The sequence below is a fragment of the Macaca nemestrina genome, chromosome 11, assembly GCF_043159975.1.
Source record: "Macaca nemestrina isolate mMacNem1 chromosome 11, mMacNem.hap1, whole genome shotgun sequence".
Classification (NCBI taxonomy): domain Eukaryota; kingdom Metazoa; phylum Chordata; class Mammalia; order Primates; family Cercopithecidae; genus Macaca; species Macaca nemestrina.
The window spans coordinates 115,486,851-115,508,398 of record NC_092135.1 but is presented as its reverse complement, the minus strand read 5'-3'; the positions used below and the strand labels follow the sequence as shown (position 1 = coordinate 115,508,398).

The following is a 21,548-nucleotide window of genomic DNA, read 5'->3' as shown; positions in this document are numbered from 1 at the left end:
TTATGTCTCCAGCATGAGTTCTCCCTTTGCATAACAACACCTTGAATTTCCTTTGGGGTAGCACTCTTCTGGCATTGCATGCAGTTTTGGTGGGCCTCTCAATTGACTGGCAATGTGGCCAAGGGCTGGAGATAAATAGGACCAACAAGATCTGCTCTCTGAGGAATTTGAATCTTAAGAGAAGTTACACAAGGGTAAGTCCAGAGATCGTCCTGATAGAGATAGTTGATTTGTGCCTGAATGCTATTCTAGGCCCTCTCATTTTCTGAGGTCTAACAGTTCTTTTTTTTTTTTTCTGTGATTCACAGAACTATCCCATAGCCTTAAAATAGATTCTACTTTATGTCTAAGTTAGTCAGAGTCACTTCTGTTGCTTACAACCTAAGAAACCTAAAAGATATATCAAGCATCTTCCTTGTGATCTCACCAGCTGAGAATTGATGGTGAGAAGACAGACTGAGAATCTATAAAAAATTATTAGTAAGTGAGTTTAGTGAAGTTACTAGATACAAATTCAATCTACAAAAATCAATTAAAATTTGGGGGCAGCAATAGAGTTCTGAAATAGAATCTCAGAGCTGATGATTTGCTGGTGTATATAAATCAACATTTCTATATACATATATAAATAAATATATTTAACAAATAATTTAAAAATAAAATTTAAAAAGCATACCATCTACAGTAACATCAAAAACATATAGTTGGGATAAATCTACCAATGAATCTATATATGTACAAACCTCTACACAGATATCCATAAAACATCATTGAGATAAAACCAAAAAGACCTAAATAAGTAGATTCTTGTTGTCAGCCATCAAATTTTGGGGTAGCAATAGATTTCTGAACTAGAATCTCAGAGCTGATGGTGGTACAGTACAAGTCCATCTTTATGTAGATAAGGAGAATGAGGCTAGAAGGATAAAACATCCTCTTCAAGTTAGCCCAGACAGACAAAAATAGCCCTGAATTAGCACCAGCTTACTGCAGTTTGCTGCCAATCTGGACATCCATATGCTGGGGCTAGACCCACACTCCTCATCTCTCAGGGCCATTGCTAATATAATCCTGGCCTCTAGTTTGCTCTGCCACTTTTTAAGGACATTCTAGCAATGGAGGTTCTGTCTTCTTTCTTTCCATCTTTCCTGAATATTCTGGTACCCATGGAAAACCAATGGGCTGGACTCACTATCTATAAGATTCTTCGGCTGGATTAGGCATCTAAATTCATGTTGATTTCTAGGGTTGGTAACCTGCCATACCTCCGACTCTTTGAAACTGGCAAGTCTTCGCTCGAAGACTCACTCATTACCTATAGCTCAAGGGACCATATTGAAACAAGAGACATCTTATCATTACGGTTTCCCATTGTCTGGTCACAGACATTGTATAAACGTCACTTCTTCTATTCCTTCTGGAATAACAAGACTTTAGTAACCAGACTAAGAACTGCAGAATTTTTCCCCACTTCCACCCTTGATTTTCCCTCTGCTGTTTTTTCCTCTCTTCCATGGGTTATTTTTTCCAACTTGGGAGACAAGGAGAATGTGTATCCCAGGTAAAGTGAGGAGGAAAGGGGGAGGAGCTATGGCACAGACACATCAAAAGAGCCCTTTGTGCTCAGGGCACATTATTCCTGGAATCCAATCAAGTGCCCAAAAACCCAACCAAGCTTTTCAGACAGCACAGAAACCGGTCATGCAGGCCTCTTGGGCTCTGCTTTTTTAAAGCTTTATAGGGTACACTGAATTATTTGGTTGGGTCTTTTCAACCGTGTGACATTTTGGTTTTCAATGGCACAAATGGAGTTGATCATTAATTATTTGGACGCTTTAATTAAAAAAAAAACTCACTGTGGATTTATGAGGGTCTGCTGGGGGGCAAGGACAAGGAGCCCTTTAGTGATTCTCTCATTTGAATGAGAGTGAGGGTTGTGGAGGTCTAGAAAGGGAGGGTATAGAATCATCTTCCAAGAAGGTCTTAAACCCAAGTTAGGGTTTATTTGATGGAGGAGGGGCTTACAATGAAGAAAATGGAAAGGAACACAAGAAAACAGAATTCTGGGACCTGCCAAATGCACTAAGGGGGAGGGCATTTAATAAAAATCAATGGTTTAGCAGGGAGCCATCAGCCATCAAGAGCTCCTGAATCAATACCTTTCACATCAAAACTAGTAAGTCCTCTGGGTTGAGGTGGGGGAAGGGCTGGTTTCTGGAACATAGGATTCACTGAACCAGAGAGAGACTCCAGGAGGGGAGTTTGTGGGTGGAATGTTGAATGCCCAGAAGGACAGATGGATGTCTTCCTGTTTCAGAACAGCGAGGTAGCAAAGGTATAACATCCGCTTTCTTTCTGGGGCATGTTTTGCAGCCTCAGCCTTCTTCTGTAACATAGATGTGTGTCCCTCCTGGGTCACACACACGTTCCACTTCCTGATATCCTGAAAAAGCTGTCACACTCCCAGAGAGTTGCACTCCTGGGTGCCTCTCCACAAAGGTTAATCTCAATGACAAGTGATCCTGGGTGGGGTTGGGAAGCCTGGGAAAGGAAATAAGCTCTTCTCCAGAGACAGCAGGAATTCCCATCTATCCAGCCCCTTGAATCCAGGAGCCTCAGAGAAAAGACTCAGCACATGTAAAAAATACTGATGAAAATTGCTTATCCTTAACATCAAAATGCATAGTAATGCCATATGCCAAAAAGAAACATACTGATTTGTGTGGATGGATATCTTTGCTAATTTCCCCACTTAGATTTTTAAAAACCCTTACTTTGGAGTGATTCAATATGAAAAGAAAAATGCCAAAAATCTTGAATGTTACTGATGTCTTTCCTTCTAAAGTGCACAAAATTATTTTGAGAGTTGTTCTTATGGTGCCAGTTGATTAGACCGTATTATTTATCTTATTTCGCAAAGGAGAGAAACTGAGTCCGAGGGATGTCAACATGCCAAATCCATGAAATATTCGTGGGCTGGAATTCTAGCTGCCTGAAAAAAGACACTCCTCTCGAAAGACCTCACAATCATATCCATGGGATTATAGCACTGGGCTCTCCAGATGGTGCTACAGGAAGAGCTCCAGAAATTTTACAAGTAAGTTATTTGTTCTTCCTTACAGCCACTTCCCTGCAAAGGTTGGCTTTATGCATTTAATTTAGAGATGATAAAAATAAAATTTACCCAAATTTTTGTAGCAAGTCCATTCGGGGTGTTTATGGTGGTGTTTGCTTTGTCTAAAGTTAAGGGCTGGAGAGGTCATAACAAATTGAAGATAAACCTGGCTTCAGTTAATTGATGATAAAATAGTGGAATTAAAGATTAGAAAGCATAATTGATGGACTTACTTGACGTGAGAGCAAAAGCAAGCTTTCATGTCTCTTCCCAGCCTCCATAGATCAAGATGGGAGGAATGTAGCTGGCAGACGGGGTTATGAAGCCCAGGGGAAAGAAATGGCTCAGATTCAGCCTCACAGGTGGCGAAGGGAATGGGCCATAGCTCAGGAATTTTCAGGTTCCCCGGGGTATGCTGTCCACCTCCACCAGTTGGGGAAGGCAAGGGACATCAGCAATGGGTTTTGGCAGGTAAAAATACAATGACGTGGCCTGGAGAATGTATTCCTTTATCTCAGTTTTGCCCACAGAGGGAAGCAAGGGCTTCACTTTGGCCTGGGATCTACAGGGTGCATTGCTGGCTGCCACTGACAGGAGTTGAGTATTCCATACAGCACTGCCCAGGCCCAAGGCACCCACCAGTTTTCACTCCAAAGTACATGGTTAACAGCTAGTCACACACATATTTGTACCTAAATTCAAGATACTACCTTATGACAAAGTTTAATCATCTTGCTTATAACTCAGGGCTTAGAGGATATAACAAATTTCAAAGTGTTTAGTGATGAAAGAGAAGATATACTACTCAAGAGGCATTTGTTTGGACCAAACCCTGAAGCAGAGCCACTGTGTCTGAAGTCCCTTTACCTGGAGCCCTCTTTCCCCTCGTCTTTACATGATGGATTCATGTTCTTCATTCCTTTCTCAGTTCAGGGTCAGACTTCCTGAGAGATGCTTTTCTGCACCCCTTGGTCTAAATTAGGTCTTTGTGTTTGGTCTATTAAAATGCCCTCTGTTTTTTCTTCATAGTACTCATCACGTGAAGAAACAATCACATTCTATGATAAGCTATTCAATCCTTCTTTCTTCCAGTGGATGGTAAAGTCCTTGAAGATAAGGACCATGTCTGTGGTGCTCACAATAGATGTCTAGCACCAAGCAATATTTATTGAATGAATGAATGCCCTTGTCAGGAAACCCGTTCTAGACTGGGGTTCTGCCATTATATGCCAGGATGGTCTTGGCCTTTTTGAGGCTCAGTTTCCTCATCTGTTAAATAATGCTGTTTGAATGCAGGATCTCTGAGGCCCCTTCTGACGATGCCACTCTACAATCCATTTTAACCTACTTGTGGTTCTGTGTTTTTTTGGCAATTCCCTTGGCTCTTCAATTCACCCTCCCAAATAATTCCAGTTCTCCAATGCGTTAATGATAAGGAGATCTTTTACTGTTGATTCTTTAGTCCACTGGGGGAAAACTACAGCTCACAGCTCTTAATACTTGACTCCACAACTTCCTATTTGATATTTTTTTTCCCTTGTTTTCCTTTTTGGCTCTCTGCTGTTTCCTCTTTCTTCTGGGCTTCTCATTACTCTCTGAATGCTCAAAAACTTTTGTAATTTATTTAGAGCAACTCAGCACTCTGCCCCAAACCCTTCTCTGTTCACCTGCCTCAAGGTATACAGTTGTCCTTGCTCAGATATCCCATGAGCTGGCTGCAGCAGCTCGTTTATTGTGTGTCTCTTTCCAAATCCATTTTCAGTGACATTATGCTGGTAGCTTGAAATCAGCCATGATGGGAGTATTTGCACCACGGAAATTGGCAAATGCTATAAATCAAAGTTTTACTTTCTTGGAGAACTAATTGTTAAATATCAGTTACCAGTACACCACTGTCCAAGCTCTTCCTTGTTTAGGAAGTTGGTTGAACCAAATGATTCTTTAACATCAAACAATGTTAAGCAGAGTAGCAGAAGCTAAGAAAGGTGCATATAAAATGGTAGCTGTGTTGGTTAAGTTTCAGGCAGGAAAACAGAATCTACGCCAGGCAGGTCAAGAGATGAACCTTAATATGAGACACTTGCTCCAAAGGTGTTGCCAGAGCAAAAAGGGCAAATGGGTGAGACAAGCCTTAGATTATCAGGAAGATATTTCTAGCTAGGGCTAAAGTGAGTGAGACAGGAAGTGACGTTAGCAGAGTTTAGGAACTGAGACTGCAAAGGGAGAGGCTTCCTGGTGGAAGTGAAACCCCAGAAGAGACCAGACCACTGCTGCAATGTCTCTAAAAACAGATGAAATAGGGGAAATACCTTGGCTTTTTCCTTCCTCTAATGTTCTTCTGAGGCCTCCCATTGGCCAAACTTAATCAGGAGCCAGATGGAACAGGAGCTTGGGAAATGTATCAGGAGGAGGCTAGCCCCTGTGATGCAGAACACGGCAGAGCAAGTCTTGGCAATGAATCTGACAACAAACAGATAGGTCGCCATTTTAATAACTAATATTATTCCTGGAGGGACACTCAATACCTTTCAGGTCACCACCAGTTACACTGATTTCCTAGAGCTCAGAGTTAAGCCTTACTCTATGAACCCAAATAATTCCCTGAGTCTGGCTCCCAAGTCCATTCTACAGGGAAGAGGATTAAGTTCTAAAAACTTAAAATTTTGCTATAGCTTCATGAAATTTATCCCAAGAACCAGGAACTATCATGATTTATAGAAAGGTAGACGTTCTATTAGCTTTTATTCATGAGGCATCTGAGATTTGTTGAATGATCCGACGTTCAGGTTAGAAGCAGCCACGAGTCCCTGAAGAAGCAGCCGAATGCAGCAGGGGAGGTCTGTACTCCAGTCCTGGATTTGTGGTTTCCTTTCTGCGTGTGCTGGAGCAAACCGCTTATTGTTTGTCACCTCAGTTTCCTCATCTGCATGCAGTGATGACCATAATCCTGGCAATGACACAACTTTGCTGTGAGGCTCTCATGAGAGCAGGCAAGTGAAAACATTTTGTAAATTGGAAAGTGTTACAACTGTGCAAGGGAATATTGTTTAAATGACATTTCTCGGCAGGGTTCAGCTGCCTCCCACAGTGTGAAGGTCAGCTTACTAATGCCACCCTCATAGCAGAAATGGTCCCAACTCACATCTTTTATTTTTCCTTTTACTAAATTGGGAACAAAACCCTCATTGCTTATAAGTGAAAATTGCTAAAAGATTCATCTAACTTAGAAATGCCTACAAAAATTTCACTCAATTTGCTTTACATTGTCTGCAGTGTGGAGGAAGAAGCCACCAGTGTTTCTCTAGAAGGAAGTATGCAATGCAGGCCTTGTGGGTTTGAGCCTCCAAGGGCTCCAGGGGCTGTAGGGTCCTCCAAAGGGCGGTGGGAAAAAGGTTCCTCAGGTTTTCGAGGGTGTGCTCTGCAGCCTTGCTGAGGAACGTTTGTGTATCCTATGTGTGCTGGTGCATTTATTAGAGGATGTGGTGGTGATGGTGCTGGGCACATAGGTTTCCGGTGCCAACAAGCTGCTTGCTTTTCAGAAAAAGTGAAGTTTTCCTTGGCTCCACTGCCAGCTGCTTTATCTGTTTTCATTTTAAAGACGAGTTTCCAAAGTACCATTTCCTGAAATCTCTTGGCTGCAGCCAGGTATGTGATTAGCAGTTGCAAGTCCAGGGAGAAGGTGAGCTGCCAGGGAGAAGTTTACAGTAGGGTGGGTCATCCGGAGGAGTGCCAATTGAGGTCTTGCCAGGAAGCAAAGAGAGAGCCAGAAACAAGGACCCTCCATGGGAAACATTCTCCCTCCAGCTCCATCGGGAAATTCACATCTTAGAATTTTAGTTTGAATCATTAGTCTGTGCTCTTGTCAATTAAAGAGGGAATGTTGAGCTTCAAGTTTAACAGAGTGACACTAGTTGAAGAGTTTTTTTACATCAAGGCTTTTTGTTAACTCTCTTTACAATATGTCCCTGTGTTTAGGGGGCTCACCATGTCTTATCTTGACCCTTTCTTAGCGCACTTATGGCTACTTGGGTAAGTATTTTCCTTCCCCATTAGATTTTCAGTTCTGAGCTCACGTCACATTTATCTATAAACTCTCCAATGCCTAATACACATGCAATGCTTATTAAATGTTGTTTGCATAAATGATCAGATGATGAAAACTTAGAACCATTAGCAAGGTTCTAATTAGAGATTCCTTCTTTCCACATATGTTTATTGAGCATCTCATATATGCCAAGCCCTGTTACAAGCTTTGAGAAGATATTGAGAACAAATTATACATAAGTAATAGGAATGACCCTAGTGATAACTTCTTTTTTCCACTCTTTATATCCCTGGCTGTTGAGAACTTCTGATCATGCTCAGGTTCTCTGGTCCTGTAATTCCCATGTTTCTGGCCACTTTTCCATGTGCAAAGCCTGTCCTAGGTGTTGGGACTTACCTTGTTGGATTTCCACAGGAGATGAATAGCTCCAGGCTAGTTAGTAAACTGGGTATCCCACTCAGCTCTTCTATCTGACAACAGGATTTTAATCAATTCCCTAGTTATTTATTTCCCACTGTGTGGTCTCAGAAGACTGAATTAGACTCTGTGGGTGCATGTTACAGACAGGTAAGTTTTTTCCTCAACTCAAGGAAAAAGTTCCTAATAGAGCTGCCTGGCAATGAAGCAGACTCAAAAAGTAGTGAGCTCCCTGCTCCTGGAAGTTCTCAAGGAGAGACTGGACAGGGAACTTGATGGGCTGTAGGGGTGGTTTCTACTTTGAGTAGCAGAGAGAACAGTGCACTGCCATGACCCCTTAGAATTTGAGGTCAACCATGGTTCAAGCATTTTGATCTCTGATGTGGCCCTGCTCATTAGGCACCAGGTTAGCTACTCATGCCATCACCCTCAAAATGTCAGAGGAGCTCCCCTGCTCTTTCCTAACTCCTATCTGCCAGATCCGCAATTGCCTATTTCAGTATAACCTAATGGATTCCCAGGAGGCTCAGCCTCCCTTACCAACAGATCAATGGTGGCAGCTCCTGGAGGCTGCTTTGAGAGGTGATTTGAGACTGCATGGGAAGCTATGGTCATTTAGCCATGTCTTCCAGGCTAGCAGCTGTTGCATATAGACTCACTATCCCTGATCATCTCAAGTCTTTTTCTCCTTGCGTATCCTAAACAGCAACCTTTCTGCTTTAATCTTCCCTCTTGCTGTAATTTCCAAGAGCTTTTGTTTCCTTTCACTCTCTCCTAATGGTTCTGAAATATGGCTCTCTGCTCTTCTATGAGATAGACTTTTCTAGGACCATGTTATTCATAAAAATGGCACATTGAGACTTGAGTGGCGAGTAAAAGTCTTTGGAAAGTCTGTTATTTCCTTTCCTCTTTCTTTTTTCTATCAACTGTACTGATGCTGAAGTCCCATAGGGTCTTACTAAAATGGAAATACTATCCCACCCCCAACCTGGAGGCAGTAACACAAATAACAGCCAGACTCTAATTGTTTAGTATGGAATATCTATGCTACTCCTTTTCCTCTGACAGCATGGGGCCCTGGGTATAGAAGCCAAGAAGAAAAAGGAGGGAGCCAGGGTTTTACCACAAAGCAGAGAAGGGAGTTGTGTGTGTATGTGGGGAGGTGGAGGTGAAGGGGAGGCAGAGTCCCACAGATCGGTAGACTATTTCAGTTCAGAGGAGCCTTGGAGGTCTAGTCTGGCTGTCTCATACATATGGGGAAACCATGGCCACAAGAGGGGAACAGACTTGACCAAAGCCACAGTGAGAAAAGCACACATCTTATCTTTGCTCAGTTTGCCTTTAGGAGTCTCTAAATGTTTCTGTATAGGGGTCTTTCTCAAGATGGAAGTAGGTTTCCTCAAGCTGGAAAATTAGGATAGAGGATGGCTGCCACAGTTTTGCAGAAAGGCAGACAGCATTACAGAACTATACCTCAACCACAGAAGCCAAATCAAAGCTAATCAGTGTCCCTTCTCTGGTTTGTATATTTTGAAAGCAATAAATAGTAATTTTCTTGTTCATAGGAAGCATAGGACAACACAAAATGATGCTCTTGAATTTCTATCTCTGGATGGCATATCTTATGTTATACATCTTCTCTGGCCCTTATCTTCAACATTTTGGCCAATAGAAATCCTAGCACAAGGTTGATACTCCCCAAATGTTTGCAAAGTAGGATGAAAATCCACCCTTTCCTTTTGTGGGGCGTGAGGTGGTGGGGGGTGAGGGAGAGAGAGAGAGCGCCAAGAGGCATCGCCTACTAATTGATGGATTCCGTGCATGTCTTAGAAGAGCACTTTGCAGACAAATGACAAACGTTGGGACCGTTTACTCCCCTTTCCAAAGGTTTAGTGGAACAGTAGCTAGGTATCTTTCTCTGGGCTAAATTTGTCCTGTATAACCATATTACTGCTGAGAAGCATAGAGGCTCAAAATGGTCTTATAATTCCTTTCTCCTTTGGGGGAGATTGTCAATGTATTTTTTTCAACAGTCTCAGAATCCCAGTTGTTTATAATAACTAGAGATGGCAGAACCTGGCTGAAGTGGGAAGGCTGAATTTTATCTAACCTCTAATTTAGTTCTCCTCTCAAGTTTGTCCAAGTTCCTGAGACGCCTTTTCTCTGTAAGTCAAGCCATTGTTTGTCAAGGGAAATATAAATTAAGAGTTCTGTTCTCTGAATTAAATGGAAACTTGGGCTAGGGAAGCAGATTCTTCCTATGCTCCTCAGATCTCTAATATAATATAGGAACTGAAGTCATTGTGGGACTTAGACATGATGGATTCTAGAGGAATCCAAAACTCAAAGAATGTGGGAGTTATGCAAAGCCAGAAACCCAGCCTAAGTTTGACTCATCAGAGCTCTTAATAATCAGGTTGGAAATTCCACAGCATTATTGAAAGGGGCAAGTCCCTTTCTTTCTTTTTAGACAAAATGGATTCTGAAACCATCCATATTCTCTAATTGGACTCCCAAATGGACAAGCCACAGGCCATGCCCAGACCAACAACAATGATGCCATGGTCATCCCCATGTTTATTGGAGAAGGGGAGCTAAACTTTTAGCACTACATGAGCTGTTCAATTATGGATCTCTGGATTGTGTGATTTGGAAGACACACAACTAAGGAATAACTCTGGCCAAAACTGAGTTTGTAAAACTGGTGTTGAGCCAATGAGAAGTAATACAATCTTCATTTCTCTTTGCAGGGCTAGAAATGACACTTGTAGGCTTTAAGCCTATACTGTGAAAGACAAAGAAAATGGAAAAAGTGTTCTTTCACGGACACTTACAAGGTACTAAATTCCATCTTTATCACTTCTGCAATCTGGTGACCTAGCCATTGAACCAGTATTTCCCACGAATCTTCGTAATAGTTACCTTCATGTACCTCACAAAACATTAAGGACAGATGATGAGCAAAGCTAATACAAAGTTTTGACAGCCTAAAAACTAAAGCCTTATTTACTTAAATTATGAAAGCTGCCATAGTAAATAGACATTTAATTCAAGTAAGTCCCCTTGGGACAGTGTTTTTTTTTTTTGTTTTTTTTTTTAACCACTATTATAAAAAACACACCAGGCCAGGTGTGGTGGCTCACACCTCTAATCCCGGTACTTTAGGAGGCCAAGGCAGGAGGATCACTTGATGTCAGGAGTTCAAGACCAGCCTGGTCAACATCATGAAACCCTGTCTCTACTAAAAATACAAAAACTAGCTGGGCATGCTGATGGGCTCCTGTAATCCCTGCTACTCAGGAGGCTAAGGTAGGAAAATCACTTTAACCCAGGAGGTGAAGGGTGCAGTGAACCAAGATTGAACCACTGCACTCCACCCTGGGCGACAGAGTGAGACTCCATCAAACAAAAACAAAAACAAAAACATCCACACACACCAGTGGGTAAAATGTTTTTTCTGGTACTCTACTTCCAAATCCACTGTATCAGAGATTCTAGGGTTGGGTCTCAGAAATTTGCATTTTAAACAAAGTATTATAATAGATTTAGTAGATGGTATACTGTGCACATATATGTACTATGATTTTTTAAACACAGTAGATATTCTGATTAAAAAATATGAGTCGTATTTCAGGGGGTGCCATATTTATATAGCTTTGGGTTCTGATGTACTCTATGAATCAATAGATATTAATCATAAGACAGTGGTTTATAAAATTTCTTGGTTTTCAAAAATAATGTGCACACAGAAAAAGTTGGTAGCCATGCTTTAGAACAAATAAGTGCTGAAGGTGCAAATTACTGATAGCATCTTCCTGAGATTGTGTATGGATTCAGCTTGACAGACACTTGGTGGAGGCCTCCCATATGCTAATTACTGAGCTCAGAATTATCCAGCTATTGATAGGGGCCGGGCTCCAACACAGGTCTGAAGACCCCCAAGTTTAACTTCTACCTACCTACAGTTGTCCTCTGGAAGAAATGAGAGCAGAAATGTTCTGACTTTATGAGGAGGAGGGATGCCAGGAAAGTGAGTAGGGGAAGAACTCTAGAAGTAGGATGACTGAGCTGGAGACATTGAGATTTAAGGTCCCTAAATATTTTATAAAGACTTGCTCTCCCTATGGATATAAATTACATTGTACCTGGCTGCAGCCCTCACCTCATGGTTTGGCCTGTTGTTCTGCATGTTGTAGTAAGAGTTCTGGGTTGTGCTGTAATGAATAGGATAGGAGAAAGCCTCGGCTGACAGGAGTGGTTAGCTTGAGTGATCTGAGGCCTGGAGAATTATGACTTAAGGATGAGGTGGAAATTGGCACCTCATTGCTTTGTGAGGCTACTCTGACTTGTGCCTTTCCCCTTCTAGGTGCCAAGTTGCGAGATTAGCTCTATTTCTTTGGGGTGGGACTTGCTCTTTAGAAAACTAGTGGTTCCTTAGTGTCCCAGCACCACGCCCTCCTCCCTTTGCTGTTGATATTGACCGCCCAGCCTGTACACACTACCTTCAACTGCTTGCGCAATGATGTAGCCTGACCCCTGGAGCAGAGGGCTGGAAAGTCCTTGTGGGCTGTCCTTCTGTGGTTACTTCAGGGTAAGTCTCTTTGGTCCTGTCCTCCAGGGCTTGCATGAAAAAATCAGAGCCCTTTCAACTCTATTTCTACTCCAGTTTATTGAACACATAGATTAAGTAGAAGCAATTTCAGAAAATAAACCATATATGCTGCTTAGATTAATTATCTAATAGTTTTCTAAGAGCTAAAAATGACAATGTTTCATTGTCACTATTTCAATGCTGGGAGTATCGAAAGCTCCTAACCCCACTTTTGTGTATTTATAAACATAGAAGAAGAGTTTAAAGATATTAACTGACTTTTTCCCCTCCAATAATTTACTACATCCACTCCCTAGCCCCTGTTTGTGCCTGAGTACACATGCGTGTAGCTGCATAGGCATGTACACACACACACTTTTCAATTCAGTATTATGTTCTCAGGACAAAGAAGGGCTAAGGTAGTGCTAGAGAATAGAAATAAAAGGCTATTTGTAGCTTTTGTCTTTAAAGCCCACAACCTTAGGGAGATGGGGAGAACTCAAAACACAGAAAAAAAAAATGCCTGAAAAGATCCATCCTAGAAAATGTTCCCACAGGCAGAGGTGGGGAAGATAATGAAAGGGAAAGTGGTAAGATCATACTTTTTGTGGATCATGGAAAGAGAGGCCCTGCTTCTTCTACAGAATCCCAGGCAGGAAATATCTGTGCTGTGAGTCTCAGCATATGGTCCCTTACTGAGATTTTCATGCCTTTGCAGGGCACAAATACAACATAATGGAACCCGTATCTGCAAACGCAGTAAGAAAAGCCCCTGGGCCTAAACAGGCAGGTGATAGGAGCAAAGGACAATTCAGCAGCAATCTGCTTGGATTGATAGCCACTGATAACCAGATGCTCAAAGAGTGTCTCTGTGAGCACTCAGGTGAACAGGTGGCCTGAGAGCCTACAGGCTTTTGTCCTCTATGAGCACCCAGACTTAGCCTCTGCCTTTGGAAGGTGATGGGTTCTTGAAAGTATTGAGCTTAAGTACATCAGAATAGCATCTTAAACTATAAAGTTAGTTATTAACACTTCCCCCTGACCTCAGAGAGGTATATTTTCTGTACACCCTGGTGGTGGTCTGCAGGCTGGCACATACTATATAGGAAAGTCTACTGAGACTTGGAGAGCTTGTGTCTGCTCATTCACCCCATGCATTTGTACTAGACACTAGTGACAGAAAAAAAAAAAAGCATCTTCTAGGCATAGAGGGGGCTCATTAGTCACTTGGGGACCTTAAGTCCCTCACTACTGCAGCCAGCTTTAGAGATAGGGCCAAGGGAAGGATATGTTAATGCTCTCTGAGCCACAATATTTTCTCTTGAATCTTCATGATTTGGGAAAATGTGAGTTAGGATGGATGATAAAGACAGAGAGAAATATAACATTTGGCTATTTCTAGGTCCTCTCATTCTGAAGTCAAATACTCAGACCCACAAATGAGCATTTATTTGAATTCTTTTGTCTTTAATTTGATTCCTCAGATATATTCCGTTTAAAAGGCAATTTCAAAAGTGGGGAGGGGTGATTAATTTATGCTATTATAGGGTGGACATCCTTTTCATAAGTCTAGAAAATCTTTTGCAGATTTCAAAGGCTTCTTAACCTTTTCTGACATTTAAAAGCAAACAGAAACTGTGCCAAATAAAAGTGAGCTGAAAACAACGGTCAAGTTGATGTCCAACTGGAAGGAGCCTGATTCCTCCAAATTCCTTCCCTTTTACACACTCCACATTATGAAATGGTACCACAGAATGCTGACATCTCTCTTTTAAAACACACACACACACACACACACACACACACACACACACACACACACGCAAAAATCACTGAATTATCATGGTTAAAATAGGCCCAGGAAAAACTGTCAACAGAACACGATATATTTTATCCCAGATAATATTTTATCCCTTTCTCTGTCATTAAAGTTTTAAGGGTGGGATTCAAAACTGGAAGGATTAGAGCAGGCTGTTGGGAAGTTTACAGCTGAACACAGACTCTCACTCTCATTCACTCTCTCTTTCTCTCTCCTCCTTCCTCTTCTCTTTAACAAGTTAGCAGCATGTGGCTTGCCCTTGTTCCAGCAGCGATTACTAAAATAAAAAACACCTTTGGCCATAAACACAAGTGAAAATTGAAACACGCTCATGAAAGTTTATTATTTTCGCTTCACTAACTTCACCCTACATGGAGAACTTTATTTGCCTCAGGAGGTCCTTAGGTCAGGTAATGAAAAAGCACAGGGGTGAGGCAATCCCAAATGATCAGGGTTGGGAGGCAGCTGGGGGGTGTTGTGCATCTTGGCCTTGGGCCTGCAGAACCACTCAAGTGTGTAGGCTTACCCATACTGGAAGCCCACTTCCTCCCTCTCTCTTCTTGGGGCTGCACTGCCTCGAGGGTCATGTTCAGGGAGCTGGACGTTGAGTTGGTTTTAAGCCAATCTGCCCTTCTGCTGGCTTGCTGGCCCAGCATTCAAGTCATATGGCTGATTCTGCAGACTTCCTGGAGCTTTGCTTTGACTTAAAGCATTTTTAGCCCCTAACTGGGATTTTCTCTCAAACTCAAAAGGAATAAAGGGAGGAGTGGAAGGGCAGATATCGAGAGGGCAATGAAGAGACACAGTGGGGAAAGAAGGCCTACATTCAAAGAGAGGTGGCCCAATTGGAATAATTTACTTCTGAGAAGGCAGGATTAACTGTTACCTGGTAATAGTCTTTAGCCCTAGAGATGAGAGAAGATTTTACACAGAGGAGGCAGATCTTTGTTTATATGAGAAAAATAAAGCCACTTCTATCCCATTTAAATGACCATTATTTTAGTTGTTTTTGTCACTTGCAGCTAAACCTGGTCTCAAATAGACAGTCATTCATTCCAGGGTGTAGGCTGTCTCTCTCAGAGATGGAACACAAGGTTAGGAGATAAGCCTTCCAGGACCTATGTGATAATTCTGCCCTATAACATTCTTGCAAACCAAGTCTCCATGGAGCTCATCACTCTACCATCTCTGGAATGTGGCCCTTATCATCATGGCCCAAGATGGTGCCATCTATATTTGAGGCAGCAGGTGGAGAAAGGGACGATAAAGAAGAGGCCAAGAGAGCATGCCATCTGTCTCCTAAGGGAGATTACAGGGGGCTGCCATATGACACATGCATTTATATCCCATCGGCAAGAAGTTAGTTCCTTGGTCACACTTATTGCAAAGAAGGCTGGAAAATGCTATCTTTTTTATGAGTAGCAATACACTCAGCTAAAAAGTGTATTATTAGGGAAGAAAAAGAGAAACGATTTGGGAGAAATTGAGCAGCTTCTACCACAGCAATTCCTAGGAGCCTGGCCCTGACCTATCTTACTGGCCTGTGTTGGTTTAGTTAATGTGTTCCTTCTGTTGTTCCATGAATCCATGTCACTATAGGAACTCTGTGTTCACCAATTCCTCATTCTTTCGTCTCTGTGACTTTCTGTCAGTGTCTCTCCTCCATGATTTCACATAGATTATTGTTCTTCGTCCCATCAAAATCAGCCCTGAGTCAAGTTATACAAACCTGTAGACTTCATACCCTAGACTCAGAACTTAGAACTAACTAATATGTAAAGAAAGAGTTTACATATATTAACACCTTCGATAGCTTTAACACATTTTTTTTAAGGATCCGGACACAACAGTGTATAGCATTTTACATGGCTTATTTTGCACTCATCCATGTGACATAAATTCAACCAGCTTCCTAAAGCCTTCCTGGAAATAGAGTGGGATGAGAATCTCCTTTGGACTCTGTCTGGCTCAGAGACTGCTGGGGTTTTTTTTGTTGTTTTTTTTTTGTTTTGTTTTTTGTTTTTTTTTCTTTTCCATGGGGTGCTGCATGATTCGGCCCCTCATCCTGGTGGGATGACTCACATAACATCAAGTCTCCCTGCTGCTTGCTTGCTTTCTCCCAGCTGCCTCTCTCCTGCTTCATGCGTGATGTTTCTGGTTGCCTCCCTTTCCAGCATAATTAAATCCAGTAGACCTTCCAGTTGACCTCATGAGTGTGAGTTAAGCCCATTTATGAAATATGAAATGATCCCAAATGTTCATGATACAGCTTTCCCAGGGGGCTGTGGAGGTGGATCATACGCTGAGAGCTTCCTGCTGGACATGCTGCAGGCAAGGCAGATGTGGCCTCCCTGGAGTTAAGCAGCACCTTCCATGGATTCAGCTCTGGCATCCACTGATAGTGATGATCCTCAGTGCTCCCTAAGGTTCTTTTTATTGTCTTTCTGCCCCACTTCTCTTCTGAATCAAGGATACTTGCTCTTATTTTGAGCAAGCAAGGAAAACCAAGATAATGCTATGTCATAATGGGTTAATGCTTTGTACGGACTTTTCATTGTTATTGGAAGCATGGACCAGAGATGAACTAACCTATTCATATGTATTCAAAGACATTGCTTGCATGGTCATGGAGCTGGGTTTCTTCTATTCAACATTCAGGGTTTCTTTGGTCACAAGAGGGGAATGGAAGAGAGTATGAATGACTCAAGGCAAATTAGCTGCACTGAGGAAATAGAGGCCAAAGAGCTTGCAGCACTTACAGAGTAGTTAGTGCATAGAGACAGCCATGGAGCATGTCGGAGACAAGCCCTGGTGTTGGCAGGTAACACCCGTTACCCTACTCTTCATACTTCTGTAGAGGAGAAGGGACTTCTGCTTCATCCCACAGGAGAGAATACAATTAGAGAAAGACTTCTGACTCCTCCTGCCTACTCCCCCCATGCACCCCCAGTCCCTGACCCCTGCCCAGCCCCACCAAGCAAGGAGGAAGAAGAACTCATCTGATTGCTGAGCTTGTGTCCAAGGTCACTGCTTTGGTGGCCTTTCTCTTATAGTAACTAGCTTAGAATTTGCTCTTCCTTCTCTACTTATCCCAAGATGAGTCCTCATATCTGGATAGGTGTGAGGGAAGCCAGGAAGATGGTAGAAAGGAGGTTTCCTATACATCTTTCTGAGCCAAAGAAGGCTCAAATCACGTCCTCCAACAAAGTAAAGAAGAATCCATGTATTGGGGGGCAAAGAAATAAAGCTAATGCTGACTTTGATTCTTATTTGGATCCTGTTTTCAATTTTATAGGAATCTGGGGTGGGTTTGGGGGAAAAGAAAGCATGACATTAGTTGGCTTTATGCCTGGCTCTGCCTGTTATACTCACTCCTAAAAAGCCCTTTTAGCACTTACCTTAATAAGCCACAGTCCTTTCCTATATCCCTAGTCATCTTTGGGGTTCCTGCTGAGTGTTTCTCCTTCATTCCAGGATCATTCTGCCATACTCTGTTGTACCTACGAGCAGGTGGGCAGGGGAGGCGGGGGAAGTAAGGAGAAAAGTAGAGGTAACTGACAATGAGAACATCATGCGTGACAAAAAGGAAAAGTACTAAACTGCAATGAGATGTGTTTTGAAGAAGTAGCTCACTTCTCCTGTCTTCCGCCTGTCCTGGGCTTGAATCCCAGTCCCACCTTCTGCTAGCTACGTGACTTCCTTGACTCCTTTGTGCCTCAATTCAATTAGAGAGCCTATCCCCTAGAATTGTTTTGAAGATTAAATAAGTTATTATATAATGGCAAGCACGTAGTAGGCATTAGGTGAGCATTAGCTTACCATTGCTGTCACTGCCACCACCACCACCATTATCATCATCATTATCATCATCATCAATTATCATGACCATGGAATTTCTAGATGTAGGCTCAGGAATGACTGAGGTGGTGGATGGAATTTAGACCTTTGTCATGCTTTGAAGGAGACTCAGGTATTCAGGTATAGTAAAAAAAAGAAATCTGGACTGGAAAGTGACATATTTGAGTTCTAGTCCAGCTGTCTGTGGCCTTTGGCAGTACTTCCATCTCCAAATCTTAGTTTACATAGTTACAAAATAAGGAGTTTGATTTTCAGCGGCTTCCAAATGTCTGGAGACCAGAGCTGGGATGGCCGCATAAACATACCTGGGAGCTTGTTATAAATGTAGATTTCCTGTCCTCACCCCCACCTTCCCAGCCCAAGAGATCTTGATTAGGTGTGTCTGGGATGGTTTGGGAACCTGTGTTTTTATCAAGTTTGTGCTTTTCTCTTCATGTGCTTACATCTGAGATACAACTACAGCCTGGGTAGCACTGCCCCAGGTCATCTTTGAGGTCTTAGTTCTAAAATCTCTTGTTGTGTTCAATTGTGTGTGACAGGATAGAAGGAAGAAACAATTTTTAAAATAAGTAAAGGAGTAGAAGTGAGTTGGCAGGAATTTAGTGAAGGATTATCTTTGATCATTTTGCTCATTCAGAAATCAAGAGTTTTCTCCCAAATATATAACAGACTTCAACTTGCAGTTCACCAGAGCTTTCCAGTGAGCCGGTCTGACCCCTTCTTCTCTATCCTGAGATGTACAGCCAGGTCTCTGGGAAAAGAACTGTCCCAGAGAAGTGGTATAAATGCTCTTTCCAAAGCCAGTTCCTAGCACCTCCCTTTACAGTGGGCCAAATATTCATTTGATTAACCAGAATCTCAGGAGGCCAAAAGCAGAGAGGAGACTCCATCTTGCCGCTATAGCATGGGATAAGAGTGTTCTCAACCCATCTCATTTCTGAGTCTCTTTCCTTGGCAAATAAAATGACTTTGCTGTAATCCCACAGTGTTTCTCTCTTTAACCCAAAGAATGAAATACAGAAAAACAAAAAACAAGGCAAAAAAAAAAAAAAATGGTTCCTTCCACCGTATAAACTGGAACTTCTTTCATCCATTGAATGACATGGTTTCTTGCTTCTTCCCTTCACCATGGGGACAGGGTGGAGACCATATTCCCCCAAGGAACCCAAGGTCATGACATTCATGGTGAACAAACTGCAGCCTCTAGAATGCATTTCCAATTAACACACACAAAGCGTTTCCTACTGTCTCTTAAATTATGGTTCTATATTTATCACTGCCAGTACACCCCTCCCTCCGTCTCCAGCTCCCCCAACCCACGATCCCTGCTCCCCCTTTAATTATTTCCAGAAGTGTTTCCATTCTTCTTTTTTTCCATTTTTGGAACCCATTTTGTTATAAGAAGAATGTAATTGTTGCTAACATTTTGATTTCCCTGTTCAGTGAGATTTACATGACACTGAGTTTCTGTGATATAATTCCTCATTTGCTTCCACATTTTCTGTTGATGGGCGTTTAATCTATGCAGAATTTCATTATCATCTGATTTGCTGTGGCCTCAACATAAGGAAAGACTTTTCAGGTGTCAACATTTTTTTCCTTTTTCCCTTCCTCTTTGCCCTCTCTCTCTCTTTCACTTGCTCTCTCTCTCCTTCTCTCTGTTGTCCCTCTAAACGCACATGAGCACATAGAAATAAACATACACATGTGCCTGCACAATTTCTCTGTCCTTGCTCTTCTCTCTTTCTCTCTGTCCTGTCTCTTCTCCCTCTTTTCCTCTCCCCCCCTTTTGCCTCCCTTCACTTGCTCTCTCTCTGTCTCTTCATCTCCCTGATGTCTCTCTAAACACACATGAGCACTCACACACATACAAATGTGTGCCTGAACTCTCTCTTTCCTCCATCTCCTTTCTTTCTCTGTCTCCTGTCTCTTCTCCCTCCTTCCCTCTCCCCTCCATCTGCCCCCTCCTCTATTTTTGTCTCTTACATCTTCTTTCCACCTCCCCTTATATTTGAGTTTCAGCGCTCACATCTAATAACTGGCATCTTGGCTTTGTCCTCCAGCCCAATTCACTCCTCCAAGATCCCTTGAGAGCACAATGCCCACAGGAGACTGCTTTCTGGGAGACAAGGGAGCTGTTTCTGATGGGAGAGTCATATTGGGGATCCTCACAGTGGCCTTAAAAGTCCCCTTGAACTCTAAGATTGTGATTCATAGAGGCCTGACCCTGAATCTTCTGAGGGGTGAAGATGTACTTTAGCGCCTTAGGGACCAGAGTCAAGGCAATATAAAGGCTATGATTTTTGCACAATAGTTGCATAATAAAATACCTAAAACATGTGCATGACAGAGACCAGAATTCATGAGATCAGGTGGTAGGTTGCTCTTTTCTTGGCCCTTTGTCCTCATCTATCTAACACATCAGACCCATGGAAGATAAATGCCCACAAATGGTGGGCCTCAGTGGATTTTTACAGAGGTAGAGAATTCAGCTCCTTAACCCCTCTTGGAAGCATATTTTCATCATCTGTGTTGAGTGTTAGGGCTTCTTCTCCTTTTATTTGTTCTGCTGATACTCCTCCACTTTTTAAGCAATTCTTCCTCTTCATTCTAACTCTTAACAGCTGCCCAGGTACCCTATACCTTTCTCTCCTCTTTCCCTCCACTTTTACAATTTCTCTAGCCTATAACCTGACCTCAACATCCTCATTTGTCAAAATTTGTCCATTCTGTGTGGCTTCATCATCCTGTATCCTTAGGATCTTGGGTTTCTACCCCAACCCCCTTGGTGATGGGATTGAAAGACTAAGAGATTAATGTGATGAATTTTCACATTTTAATACAGGCAGACAGAAGGTGTTCTACTTGGGCTCTGAATAAGAATGCTATAGTGTGAGAGATGGAGGCACTTAGAAAACTCACCAAGAAAACATGAATGTTTAGGGAGCACTCTGGTCCCCTCAAGTTGCACCTTGCCTGCAAAACTTGGAGAGCATCTTGCCTGGCCTTATTAAACCAGAGAGGGAGAGGTCATTCTTGTGTCCATGGATCTGTAATCAGTAGCCAGAAAAGGTGAGACCCATCCAGCTTCTCCCAGTGGATTCCTAGAAAATCTTAAACCATAGTTTTGTGGGTTTTTTTCTTTTTTCCTTTTTAGAACTTTTAAGATTCTTACTCTGTTCTTATTTGTCAGAGGTCGGTGGGTGCCTTCTCTATTCTTCCCTCATTGGAACTCTCACTAGCTGCTTCACTTATTATTCTGATGGACTTAATTTAATTCTCAGCTTTAGGAACCTGGAAAATGAGCGGACTCACTTTCTGTGTTCTATTCTCGAGATGCCTAAGTCTTAAGCTATAGAATATGGGGTGAGCTGGATAATTCAGGAATTCCAGAAGCCAGGATAATGAGAAATGATATTCCACCATTGCGGAGTTTTTGTTGGCCCAAGGAAGCCCCTACATTTTCATCTTGACTCAGGGCTGGCCCAGTAATGAGTTGGGAAGAAGCCCCCAAATTAGCTTTGAAAAGTGGCCTACTGTGGTGGTTTTATAATGTGCCTGCAAATTATCTGGCATTCCTCCATCAAGAGTTGGAGCCCCTTGAAGATGGGCCAGGCTTTGTGACTGCCATGACACATAAAATGTGGCATATGTTATGCTGTGTGACTTCCAGGGCTAGGTCATAAAAAATATTTGGCCTGTG

The 21,548-nt window shown here is 42.3% G+C and overlaps 1 long non-coding RNA gene across 17 annotated transcripts in view; it reads left to right on the top strand.

The window, feature by feature from the left end:
* Window positions 1-21,548, top strand: part of LOC105481195 (uncharacterized) — a 285,138-nt gene that overhangs the window by 135,797 nt on the left and 127,793 nt on the right. For all 17 annotated transcript variants that reach the window (XR_011610034.1, XR_011610043.1, XR_011610040.1 and 14 more), the window contains one exon: window positions 2,921-3,097. This is a non-coding gene — a long non-coding RNA (uncharacterized lncRNA). The remainder of the gene's footprint in view (window positions 1-2,920; window positions 3,098-21,548) is intronic.